This window comes from Hippopotamus amphibius, chromosome 2 (assembly GCF_030028045.1).
Source record: "Hippopotamus amphibius kiboko isolate mHipAmp2 chromosome 2, mHipAmp2.hap2, whole genome shotgun sequence".
Lineage (NCBI taxonomy): Eukaryota > Metazoa > Chordata > Mammalia > Artiodactyla > Hippopotamidae > Hippopotamus > Hippopotamus amphibius.
The window spans coordinates 165,608,522-165,620,095 of NC_080187.1; the positions used below are offsets into that span (position 1 = coordinate 165,608,522).

Genomic DNA, 11,574 nt, shown 5'->3' on the forward strand with positions numbered 1-11,574 from the left:
TGAACATCACTTTGGGACTGGTGAAAAAAATTAGGATTCATCCATACAGTGGAAATTACACAGCTATAAACAAAAATGAAGTGTTATTTGTGCTGATATGAAACAATCTCCAAGGTATATTGGTGAGTAAAAAGCGACTTGTAGGGCAGTGTGTATGGTCTGATCCAGTTGGGGTTTGAAGTGTGATATGTACGCACGTGTATATGTGTGCAAATATAAACGCACATGAAGATGCATAGAGTGTTTCCAAAGAATTCACAAAACACATCATAATGTTTGCCTCTGGGAGAAGAGGGAGTGACTTGCTTTTTATTTTTATACCATGTGTGTCTTTTTTTTTTAATTTAGAAGAATAAAAAGCTACGTGGTTTCCCCTCAATTAAGGATAGCCAGAGAGGATGAAGACCTGAATCATTCCATATGAACCTCAGCATGGAGGAATACACGTTTGGAAAAGTTCATGCAAAAGATAGGCATGATTCTGTGATGTGAAACTCTTCAAAGAAAATATGGTTCAAGCAGGACATGACATAATTCTGACATTGTAGTCACAAATGATCCAGTTAAAAAACAAGGAAGAGAAGAAGGTGTCATTTTTAGAGAGCTCTCTGGTAAACTCAGATTTTAAAAAGATATGAATAAAAGATGAAAAGAAGGACATATGCCAAGGGAAGGTTAGCGAGTGGCCCAGAACTGCATACATGGTGTCAGAAAGAGTCATACCCCACCGTGAGTCAAGTGTAAGGACAATAAATAGCCACCAGTGATTGAGCACATAGGCTAAACTTGGCATGGATCACCTCATTGGATCTTTATGACAACCCTATGAATTATTTTCACAATTAGAATTCAATATTCAGTTGGGAATATTATCACAATTATTATCATCTTATTTTACTGACAAGAAAGTGAAGTACAGAGAGGCTAAGTGACTTCTTCAAGATAATGCAACCAGAAGGAAGAAGACTGACCATACTCTTATTACGTTATTCTTTCTCTGACAGCCAAAAATATGCCAACAGATAGAAGTGATGGGCTTTTTGTTCAACATCTTAGCAAGGCTGAAGTGGTAGCAGCTGCTCTCCAGACTTTGCTATGCAGCTGCTCTCCAAACTTCGCTATGCTGCCTAAAGATGATGAGAAGAAAGAAGAAAGATGTTAGAAAGCTGGCCAAGAAAAGCAAAGATCCAGTGAACAAATCTGGGGGCATGGCTGAAAAGAAGAAGTGGTCCAGAGACAGAGTTCGGGACAAGCTCAATGACCTAGTCTTGTTTGACAAAGAAACATATGACAAACTCTGTAAGGACGGTTCCAACCATAAGCTCATAGCCTCGCTGTCATCTCGGAGAGACTGAAGATTCACAGTTCTCTGGCCAGGGCAGCCCCTCGGGAGCTCCTTAGTAAAGGACCTGTTAAGCTGGTTTCAAAGCACAGAGCTCAAGTAACTGACACCAGAAACACCAAGGGCGGAGATGCCCCAGCTGCTGGTGAGGATGCATGAACAAGTCCCTCCAGCTGTACATTTTGAAATATAAAACTTTATTAAATAAAAAGAAGAAGGGGGAAGAAGGGATGGCTCTATTTTAGCAAAGAAAAATTTAGTAAAGTTAAAGGACTGGTTCTATATTAATTTTTTTAATTAATTAATTAATCAATTAAATTTATTTATTGGCTGCATTGGGTCTTCGTTGCTGCACATGGGCTTTCTCTAGTTGCTGCGAGCGGGAGCAACTCTTCATTGTGGTGCGCAGGCTCCTCTTATTGTGGAGCACAGGCCCTAGGCACGTGGGCTTCAGTAGTTGCGGCACATGGGCGCAATAGTTGTGGCTCACGGGCTCTAGAGCACAGGCTCAATAGTTGTGGCACACAGGCTTAGTTGCTCCGTGACATGTGGAATCGTCCCAGAGCAGGGCTCGAACCCATGTCCCCTGCACTGGCAAGCAGATTCTTAACCACTACGCCACCTAGGAAGTCTGAGGAACTAAATTTTTTTGATCATAAAGTATAAGATAAGAGTTTTTGTTGCTGTCACTAAGTTCAATGAGAGTAACAGGATATAATTCTTGTGGTCTTAGGCTGTAACAAAGTATGAAGAACAAAGAAGATGGCGGACTTGAATTCAGCAACCACACTCAGAGCACTCTTTAAAAACACCAAACTTTAAAACATTAAAAGATGACCCACTGATAGCATTAAAGAAAAATTTGAAAAGAAAAATATGCCAGAAAATTGCAGTCCCCACTGCAAACTACTAATTTAAAATTTTTTCCTGTTATTTTCAAGTAACATTTCACAAGCAGATGCATTTTAATGCAATCGTGTGTATAAACTATTTTGCATTTTCTTTTCCTACATACCACACATAATCATTTTAATGATCATTTTTGGAGGCTGAAGAATTTTCTCTCATGTTGATGCACCAGAATTTACTAAACCAAATTGCTGGGTACTTAGCCTGTTTGCATTTTCTTTCCATTATAGGGAAATGTCATTTTGATCAATTGGAATTTTAACTTTCCTGTGTGGGATGTATTATGGTTGTCTAAACATAGCTCCAGGCTGGTTATAGAATTTTTCAGAGCCAATGGAATAAAAAAGGAATGATAGAACGTTTCTACATTTATCCTTCATTAGCCAATGATTTTTCTGTCAGTGACTTGTACCATGCATGAGTGAAGGAACCTGAGGTCAATGACAACTATCCCAAAGGTTGTCTTAATATGTGAAAACCAAACCGCAGCAATGTCTTTGGGGAAAGAGATAAATACAAGTTTCTTTAGATTAGAGTAACTGTAGCAGTAATGTGGGGAATGAGTGATCAGTGAGGAACGACTGGGGTATATGGGTCTAGTCTATAAAAATCAGTAAACAGGAAAAAACTAAAAATTATTTCACTCCCTGAGCAAATTCAGTGTGACCATGCTGTTTCTCAAAGCTAACCCCTCTTTGTCCTTCTGGTGAACTTTAATTCCTTTCTTAAGGGTCAGCTTAGTTGTCACCATCTTTGTGAAGCTTTCCTTCTCCTTTCCAGCACAGAACTCTTATTGCCTTTATCCTCACATTCACAACTCTGTTTTTCGGAACAAACTGTGAGTTCCTTGGGGCTGGGGCTTCGTCTTGCGCATCATTCTAGCTCCACCATCTATCGTAGTATCTGGCATGTAGTCATGTTTTCAAAAGAACTTAATGAGTGCTTGCTGAGTGCCTCAGAGTGAACAGTAAGAATCTATTTCATCTGTTGTACTTTATCCATCCACTTAAACACCAAGGAATGTTCCAGGTTGTAGTGTATAATGGGTGCATACACACACACACACACACACACACACACACACGCTTGTTGCAAAGCAGAGTTGGAAAGAGATTCTCTGACCTGTACATCCTCCTCTATAGAAGAGGTAGGCGTGAAGTGGGGGGAGCTGGGAATAGGCATAAACAAGCCATCCTGTGGTAGCTGATCAGCACCTAAAATGTATTGTCATTCTGTGGTTACAGAGCACCCCTTTTAGAGCATGACATCTTTTTATACATATGGGAATATCTTCATTTTTTTAAGTGGTGATTTACTTCGCACAGTCTCTATCTGTATCTTTGTTAAAGCTGAAAAGCTTATTTATTCATCTTACCACTCACAGAGCCAAACTGTTTGAAATAGTTTATCTTCAGAAAGTAATAAGAGATGTAAGGGAAAGGATCACCAGGGTCTGTGTATTGACAGGAAGTAAGTTCCAGACATGCAGGGACATTCCTAGCCTTAATGCCAGCTTTTCTTTCACTCCTTTATTCACTTTTCATTTGAATTTCTAAGTCTGTCATCATGTCCAGACATCATGTCCAGACATTTACCCCAATTATGCCTTTCCAGCTTCATTTCAGAGTTAAATTCCTTTTTCTTAGGTCAGCAACTTTAGTCAGCACCCCTTCTTTCTCAAATGCACATTTGAATTTATACCTTACTGCTCTGCTAACAAATTCTCAGTCCTTGTCATTTTAGCTTTTTGCCATCTCTGTTCTTAAACAAAACTTGCTGATAGATCACAATGATTTTCTTAAAACTTTGCAAGACTAAGCTACTAGTAGGTAGCTAGCCTTTGACACTGGAGCTGTCAAAATCTCTAATTAGAGACTTCAGGGTTAGATGTTTCCCATGGGCATTTTTTAAGGATACTACTTTATCCATATAGAACCAAGATTTGGGATCCTTACAGGTAGCCAATAAGTTGAGGGGAGGCAACACCTCTAAGGTTCAGGTTCATGCCACGTATCTGTACAAGCTACCGTTAGTACAATACACAGGAATATACTGGCTCAGGGCTCTAAGAGGAATGAACTTTAGAGTGTATGTTCTAAGGCAGAAGCTGAGGCTTTTTATCACGTATCTGTGGATGTCCTGGAACTTCATTTTACTGTATTCCATTAGTTAAGGCAAGTCATTAAAGCCAGCCTAGATTCAAAAGGAGGGGAATTAGATTCTACCTTTTGAGTCGAGGAACAGCATGCATGTGTGAGTAGGGAAGGAACTGCTGGTGCCATCTTTGACTTTCTTCCATTGTCTACCTTGCCATAATTCACATCCTTCCTACATACAAAATTACACTCATTCTCTCTCTAGATCCCCAAGGCTTCCTTTTATTTCAGCATTGCATCAAAGTCCAGGATCTGCTCATCTAATCAGATACAGGTACAATTCTTTGGATACCACACCTTGAGTCTGGTTTCTGTTAACATGAAGACCTTGAGCTAAAGAGACAAGTGTATCTGCTCTCTGCACACCCAAGATATTATGCTGATTCTGGATCGGATAATTATACCATAAATTAATACTCCTGGCAAAAGGACATAGTTGTCACTGGTCTAATTCTGAAATCCAGCTGAAGCACATGTCGCCTGTTCCTTTAAATGGGCCCATCCTGCTCCCTGGCAATGATTCTCCATGGTTCTTGGCTCTGACCTCTGAGTCATCCTTTTTCTATAAGAAATGGTTAATGTTTGCAATGAAGTATTTTTGTCAGTCTGTACTCTCATAGAATTTTGAGGGTCCGAAGATGATATAAAGGTATAAAGTGATATTGCATTGTGGTTTTAATTTTCATTTCTCTGATTACCATAAATATTGATGAATTTGAGTATCTTTTATATTTCTAGGTAATTCGTATTTCTTATTCTATGAAATGCCTATTTATGTCTTTTGCTTATTTTCCTTAATTGGATTGATTCCAGTGGATTTGTAGAAATTCTTTATATATTCTGGATTATAATCCTGGATAATGTGTTGAAAATACCTTTTCCTAGTTTGTGGCTTATCTTTTCACTTTATTGTGTTGTTTGAACAGAAGTTATTAATTTTAAATACTCAAATGTATCAGTTCCTTCTTTTGTGGTTATGCTTTTTTGTTTCTTTTTAAAGAAATTCTCCTTTACCCTGAGGTCATAAACATATTTTTTATTTTCTTTGAAAAGTTTTGTAGTTTTGATTTTCATATTGAAGACATTAACCCATAAGCATGGTGTGAGTTAAGGATCAATTTTCATTTATTTAATATGGATAACCTACTTTACCAGCCTCATTCAACACTATGTCCAATGGCAGCTCTGCCTTAAACCAGGTTTCCTTATATTCCCGAGCTCTCTATCATGTTAGCTGTGACCAATACTACATTGGCATCTGTGATCAATACCATATTGCTTTAGTTATGTCTTTAAAATAAGTCCTGATATCTGCCATGACAAGTACCCCAGCGTTGTTTTTAGGACTGTCCTAGATCTCCTTGACCATTTATGCTTTCATACAAATTTTAGAAGCAGCCTGTCAGGTTCCATAGAAATGAAAGAAAGCAAACAACTCCTCATTCATGTTTTGATTACAATTACAGACGTTACTGCATTTTCACTGTCACTCACTCTCATGTCCTCATTTCCTTCCTCACCCAACTTGGATTTCATGTTTAATCATTCCCTTGCAAATACCCTTAATTCCCTTGTCCCCCTCTCCCTTCTTTATATTTCTACCACATAATTGCTTTCTCTGTGCCTGTACCCAATCAGCTATAATTGCTGGAGAAAAACAACTATACTGAGTGGTTTCACTTAAAATTCATGACCACAAATTTCAAATAAGGCCTCAATACTACCTAACATTCCACGAACACTTAACCGTTCTCTAAATCATTCTCCTCTATCATACCTCTCCCTCTCTTATCACACCTCCTATTTCTTCCTGTTCCTGTCTTTTTTTTCACTCTCAGAAGATAATCTTGGCTCACTTCATTGAGAAAGAGCAGCAAGCAGAAACTCTCTTCTTCTCCAAATCTACCTACAACATCATTCCCAGTTTCTGTTCTTCCCCCACCCCCGGCCTGGTTGTTGCTAAGAACAAAACTCACTGTTTCTATCAAAGGCCAACTCCTTCCTTGTGTTCTGGATCTCATCCCCTCTCATCTATGGTTGAGTAATATTCTATTATATATATAAACCATGTGTGTGTGTATATATATATATATACACACACACACACCATATCTTCTTTATCCATTCATCTGTTGATGGACATTTAGGTTGCTAAATGTCTTGGCTATTATGAATAGTGCTGCTGTGAACATTGGGGAGTATGTATCTTTTTGAGTTAGAGTTTTCATCTTTTCCAGATATATGCCCAGGAGTGGGATTGTTGGATCGTATGGTAATTCTATTTTTAGTTGTTTTGTTTGTTTGTTTTTTAAGACTATGGTCCTTGGAACTGCTTTTCTTTTTAATTAAAAAAAAATTTTATTTATTTATTTGGCTGCACTGGGTCTTAGTTACGGCATGTGAGATCTTCATTGCCATGTGCGGGATCTTTGTTGCAGCATGTGGGATCTTTCGTTGTGGCATGCAAACTCTTAGTTGCAGCATGTGGGATCCCTGACCAGGGATCAAACCCAGGCCTCCTGCATTGGGAGCACAGAGTCTTAGCCACTGGACCACCAGGGAAGTCCCTATTTTTAGTTTTTTAAGGAACCTCCACACTGTTCTCCATAGTGGCTGCATGAATTTACATTCCCACCAACAGTGTGGGAGAGTTCCCTTCTCGCCATACCCTCTCCAGCATTTATTACTTGTACACGTTTTGGTGGTAGCAATTCTGACCAGTGTGCGGTGATACCACATTGTGGTTTTGATTTGCATTTCTCTAATAATTAGCAATATTGAACATCTTTTCATGTGCCTGTTGGCAATGTGTATTAGAACAACCAATCTTTAAAAATTTTTTTGGTTTATTTTTACAAATTAAAAAGATTATTTTTCCAGCTTTATTGAGATGTAATTGACATATAACATTATGTAAGTTTAAAGTATACAATGTGTTGATTTGATACAGTTACATATTGCAAAATGATTACCCCCTAGCATTAGCTAACACTTCTGTCACATCACGTAATTATCATTTGTTTTCTGTGATGAGAACATTTAGGAATCCCTGTCTAATTATATTCTATCACATCACAATTCAAAATTTTATCATAGCATTTGTCCCTATCTGATATAGTTTATGTTCACTTATTTGCTTATTTATTGCCTGTCTTTTCTTATCAGAATTCAAGCTCTGTGGGAGCAGGTTCTGCTTCCCCATTTGATTCTCAGTGCCTGACACTACTGAGTTCAATAAATATTTATTCAGTGATGGCTGGTCAGACATTAAAAAGCTTTGGGCTGGGAAGAGAAATGTTTACTGAGACACAGTGTACCCATTTTTACATCGTTGGTGGACATTAGCTGTGGTGTATTGGTAATGAGGGCTGTAGTAATGACTAATATTTAAAGTTTGGTGAACATCAAGGGAAAGGAATAAGCAGCTATACTGAGACTGGGTCCTGCTCTTTGTGCTGTGTCACCTGCAGAACATTAAGAATCAGCCCAAGGGCCTGACTAGAATAATTGAAAGTTTAAAAATTAGAGGACACATGTGAACCATTGTTGAGTTACAGACTCTGTGTGTGGGTTTAGTTGCTTTGGAAGTAGGCGGCCTCACATTCTTGAGAATGTTCATTGCACTATTGCCTGTGAAAGGAAACAATTGGAAGCAACTTAAATGTTCTTCAGTATGGGAATAGATAAGCACATTATGGTACAATCATACAGTGGAGCATTGTGGAGCAGTAAAATGACTAAGCTAGAGCTCAGTTTATCAGTGTAAATAGATCTCGAAATCTAGAAATGAGTTGAAAAGAACAATTTGTAGATGGATAAATATGGTATAACACTTACATCAATTTTAAAACACAAAATTTAAAAACTCAAAAAGTAGCATCTATGGCCAGATATATGAGTAGTCAAAGGATTAAAACATTAATGGTAAAGACATATCTAAATAAAAACCTTTAGGGAAAGAGGCACCAGGGAGAGGTACAAAAGACTTCAGCAGCATCTGCAAAGTATTATTTCCTTAAAATTTTGGAAGCAAACATGACAATCTAAAAAGTAGGGTGCTTACTGTTATTCTCTAGAGTTTGCTATATATTTGAAACATTTTGTAACTAAAACCAAAAACAAAAAGAAGGAGAGTGGTTGCTATATCAAGTGATGGCATACCACATTAATTCAGTAGTGTTTCTTGAGACTTACTACTCAAGAAATTGTCGTTGTGCTGGGTGTTGAGGACTATAGAGAAGTCATGTAAGACAGGTCTTGCTCCTTACAAGTCTATTTCTTAAGTGACGTGGTAACACAGCCTTACATAATGCAGTTGAGCCATGGAAGGTATTAAAATGAGGAGTAGAAGCCTGTAAGTCAGAGACCCTGAAGAAGCTAGAGAAGACCTACGGGAGGAGGGGTAACTTGAAGAGTGAATCTGGGTAGACAGAAGGGATGTTAAGTACCTTCCAGCCTGAGGAAGGTATGTTTGAAAGGGATTAGTAAAACCATCCTGTAGAAGTGAAATTTTTTTTTTGGAGAGAAAAATTGAATAGATAGCATTAAAAGTACTGTGAAATAATTTAATGCCAGGTCTAGGAATTTAAACTTTATCCAATAGTTAAGTGGGGAACCATTTAGAGCTCCGAGGAGTTGGAATGACGTGTTGACTTGATTTCTTTGACTAAATCTGATTGTGATATACAGGATAGGGTAGAATAAGGGAAGACTAGGAAACTCGGCTTGTCTAGCAGTTAGCAGATGAGGGCCTCAGGTGAGTTGGTAGTAATGGGGATGGAGAAAAGAAAGAACTAGTATTTTCCAGCAGGGTAGGTATTACTGGCCACAATTTACAAAAGCACAGAGGAGGTACGTGTTTTAGTTGGCTTGGGCAACCATAGCAAAATGCCACAGACTGGACAGCTTAAACAATAGAAAATTACTTTTTATGGTTCTGGAGCCTGGGAAGTCCATGATCAAGATGCTGGTGAGGTATGTTTTATACTGAGGACTCTTCTCTTGGCTGGTAGGTGGCCAGCATCTCACTGTGTGCTCACAGGGAGAGAGAGGGCAAGCGAGCTCTCTGCTGTCTCTTCTTATAAGGGCACAATCCTAGGGCCCTCATGGACTTATCTCAATTACCTCCGAAAGGCCCCATATCCAAATACCATCACATTAGGGGTTAGAGCTTCAAAATATGAATTTTGGGAGGACACAAACATTCAGCCTTTAACAGTAACTAATTTATCCAAAGTTCTCGTAGCTATTAAGTACCAGAATCTGCAATCAAATCTAGGTCTTTTTTACTCCAAAGTTTGTGTTGAAATTTTGAAAAGTGGACTTGAGGAGTGATTGGATTTAGAAGATGAACGAGAAGGAGGGATAAAAGAAACAATGACGTTTTGGTTGCCAGTAAAGTGCTTGATGGAAACTGGAGATTTGTGAGGTTAAGCTAGTTTGGTGGAGAACAAAATAAGTTCGTTGTGGAAGATGGAAAGTTTGAGTTGGTGTACATGGCTTGTAGACCGTTGGAACTCTGGTGGTTTAAGCTTTCAGATCTAAAGTGTTGAAAGCCCCCAGCATGGAGGTGGTGACGGAAGTCTGAAGACACAGCAGTTCCCAGATGGAATGAGTAGAAATAAAGAAAAGAGCAGACATTGTGCACTTTAAAATGTGTTAAGAGGGTAGATTTCATGGTAAGTATTCCTATCACAGTTTAATGAGAGAGAGGGAGGGGGAGAAGGAGGAAGAGAGGGGGAGAAAGGATGGGGGAGGGGGAGAAAGTGTCTTCAGGAATGCTCACACTTGCAATTTTTCATTTGGTGAAATAGAACTGTCAACAAGGAGAGCAACAGAGAAGCAGTCAGAGGAGAAAAACTTGATTTTTTGTTTTGGGTTTTTTGTTTGTTTGGTTTTTGGTGTGCATGCCATTGAAGCCTATTCACTGAGGGGAGTTTTAGGAAGAAGGCGGTGGTCGGATACATCCAATACAATTGTGTTGGTTAAAGAAAATGACAACTGGCACTGAATGGTTATAATATTCTGTGGTTCAATGAAAAAGCCATAGGATTAAGAAGAGATATTCTAAAAAGTGTGGTTCCCAGACTTTTAGGTTTCACAGACCAATAATATTTCAAAAAATACTTAAGGGAACTAAATAAGACTGTTAAAAACACCACAATCTCTTATCAGTCTTATTTTCATAAAAGGAAAAAACCTTTTAACCTAAATTCAGAAGGTCATAATTATAGGGTAAGGGATGGTTTTAATGTGAACTGGTGCAAAGTCAGTCCCCGACTGGGGCAGATCCGAGAACTTGCATTTGGGAACCATTGGAACAACATTTGTGGTGTCTTCTGTAACTCACACTCCTAGTAAGTCTGGTGTGTTATTGATTTTAAAACCAACTTTCATTTATAAAACATCTTTCCTCTGAGTACCAAAGAGGACGTTTCAGGAAGTTTAGTAGATCCTTATATAGATAGTGAAGGCGAATTAAAATTAACCAAGTAGTGGTGATGCTTGGGGAATATTCTTCCTGATGAAAGCAGCTGCCTTTGTTGAGGAGAGAATGAGATTATAGAAGTAATAATAGTTTGCTCCATTAAATTGTAGTTGAATTTTCACACATGGCTAGGAGAAAAACCATGGATTTTTTATTTCTTGACATTTCAAGGTATATTCAGTTCCCAAAAGGAATCCAGGGGTCTGATAATCCTCCAGGTCTAATCACCTTTGTTATGATGTAAAGACAACTCTAATAATTCTGTGAAGTAGCTCCTGAAATATCTTTTTCTGCCTTCTGTCTGCCTGCCCCAACCAAAACTGAGTATTGGAAGCATGACTTCATCACTAAAGCCATAGGAACTGGACAAACTCAGAACTGGGCGGACCTCAAGGATGGGGGCTAGCTTGGGGCCAGATCAGATTCAGAAATGAAATAAAAAGACACTAACTATCCTGTGATCCACGGCAGCACAGGCTCGAATGGAAAGTTTACATGTGGAACTTGAAGGTTTATTATACAAAAGCAGTTTTCTGCTGGTTTAACAAAGAAAAAAGAAGAGACTAATTATGCAGGCTGAAATAATAACAAAAATGTATTATGCATTAAAATCTGTTTTGATTTTAACGAATAAGTAGCTCTTAGGCAGACACTGAAATTAACAGATTTCAGTACCAAAA

General features: G+C 38.4%; 1 pseudogene; it reads left to right on the forward strand.

Annotated features, from left to right (window-relative positions):
• The first annotated feature begins 554 nt into the window (after window positions 1–554).
• On the forward strand, window positions 555–1,501 carry LOC130844571 (40S ribosomal protein S25-like; annotated as a pseudogene).
• The last annotated feature ends 10,073 nt before the right edge of the window (window positions 1,502–11,574 follow it).